The sequence below is a fragment of the Sorex fumeus genome, unplaced genomic scaffold (assembly GCF_029834395.1).
Source record: "Sorex fumeus unplaced genomic scaffold, SorFum_2.1 ptg000008l, whole genome shotgun sequence".
Classification (NCBI taxonomy): domain Eukaryota; kingdom Metazoa; phylum Chordata; class Mammalia; order Eulipotyphla; family Soricidae; genus Sorex; species Sorex fumeus.
Genome location: NW_026606065.1, coordinates 35762221 through 35764357, shown reverse-complemented (window position 1 = coordinate 35764357; position 2137 = coordinate 35762221). Strand labels below are relative to the sequence as shown.

Here is a 2137-nt window from a genome sequence, read left to right as displayed (position 1 = left end):
ATAATGTGGATTTTATGCCTAATAGCACAGTGGTAGGGCGTTTGCCTTGCACGCAGCCAACATGGCCAACCCGAGTTCGATTCCTCTGCCCCTCTCGGAGAGCCCGGCAAGCTACCGAGAGTATCTCGCCTGCACGGCAGAACCTGGCAAGCTACCCGTGGTGTATTCAATATGTCAAACACAGTAACAACAAAGTCTCCAATGGCCTTTACAATCACCATAATCAATGGCTGAATAAAAAGCGGTACTCCTACATCAAAAAAAAAAAAAGGAAGAAAAGGCTGCCATGGCTGCCACCCCCAAGTAGGAGGGAGCGGAGTCGTGATGGGGACCATGGCAAGCCCAGGGAAAGACAACTGTCAAATGAAGAGCTATAAGAACAATGCCCTAAACCCTGAGGAAATGAGATGAAAAAGAGAAGAAGAGGGCATTCAGCTCCGGAAGCAGAAGTGGGAGCAACAACTTTTTAAATGGAGAAATGTAGAACTAATTAATGAAGAAGCACCCGTGTTTGATAGACTCCTTATGGACTCCTATGTGAGCTCTTCTACTGGGGAAAGTGTGATAATAAGGGAGATGGTGGAGATGCTCTTTTCTGATGATGCTGACCTACAGTTAGCAACTACACAGAAATTCCGGAAACTGCTCTCTCAAGAGCCTAGTCCTCCAAATAGATGAAGCTATCAGCACTCCAGGAGTAGTGGATCGGTTGGTGGAGTTTTTAAAGAGGAGCGAGAATTGTACAATACAGTTTGAAGCTGCCTGGGCACTAACAAACATTGCTTCTGGAACCTCTCAGCAACCAAAATTGTCATTGAAGCAGGAGCTGTCACCATCTTTATACAGCTGCTTAACTCAGACTTTGAAGACATACAAAAAAAAAGGCATCCTGGGCACTGGGAAACATAGCTGGAGACAGCCCTGTTTGCCGAGATTACGTCTTGAACTGTTCCATCCTTAATCCTTTGTTAACACTCCTTACCAAGTCCACACAACTGACAATGACACGGAATGCAGTCTGGGCCCTGTCAAACCTCTGCCAAGCGAAGAATCCACCCCCTGAGTTTGCAAAGGTCTCCCCTTGTTTGCCTGTGTTATCTCGCCTACTCTTCAGCAGTGACTCAAACTTGCTGGCAGATGCTGGCTGGGCCCTTTCTTGTCTTTCTGATGGCCCCAATGAGAAGATCCAGGAAGTCATAGACTCTGAAGTCTACTGGAGATTGGTGGAACTATTAATGCACAATGATTACAAAGTGGCTTCTCCAGCCCTGAGAGCTGTGGGAAACATCATCACTGGGGATGACATCCAGACCCAGGTCATTCTTAACTGTTCAGCTCTCCCTTGCCTCCTCCACTTGCTGAGCAGTCCCAAGGAGTCCATCTGGAAGGAAACTTGCTGAACCATTTCAAGTATTACTGCTGGCAACAGAGCTCAGATACAGGATGTCATAGATGCAAATGTCTTCCCGGTGTTGCTTGAAATCCTTCAGAAAGCAGAGTTTCGTACAAGGAAAGAAGCAGCCTGGGCCATCACAAAGGCCACATCAGGAGGAACCCCTGAGCAAGTCAGATACCTGGTCTCACTGGGCTGCACCAAACCCCTGTGACCTGCTGACTGTGATGGATTCAAAGATAGTGCAAGTGGCCCTCAATAGATTGGAAAACATTCTTCGGCTTGGAGCGCAAGAAGACAAGCACAGTGGTTAAGGGGCAATTCCTACTGTGTCCCCATTGAGGAAGCCTATGGCTTGGATAAAATTGAGTTTCTCCAGAGCCAAGAGAATTAAGGAATCTACTAGAAGGCATTTGACCTCATTGAGCATTATTTTGGTGTAGAAGATGATTATAGCAGCTTGGCTTCCCAAGTGGATGAAGTGCAACAACAGTTCATCTTCCAGCAGCCTGAGGCCCCCGTGGAGGGCTTCCAGCTATAATATCTGCCTCCAGGGAGGGGAAAGGACAGTAAACACCACCAACCAATGGAAAGTAGCCCTCTGGTGGGCGGGAAGCCAGGCCACCCCCACCATTAGCCACCACACACCTCTGCTACCCTGGAAGACTGTGGTCTTCAACCTGCCCCACCCCCTTCCCTGGAAGGAGCATCCTCTGGATAGACAGAGCCATCTGAGGCTCACTT

The 2137-nt window shown here is 48.2% G+C and overlaps 1 pseudogene; it reads left to right on the top strand.

The window, feature by feature from the left end:
- Nucleotides 1–324: 324 nt before the first annotated feature.
- On the top strand, nucleotides 325–1890 carry LOC130019216 (importin subunit alpha-7-like; annotated as a pseudogene).
- The last annotated feature ends 247 nt before the right edge of the window (nucleotides 1891–2137 follow it).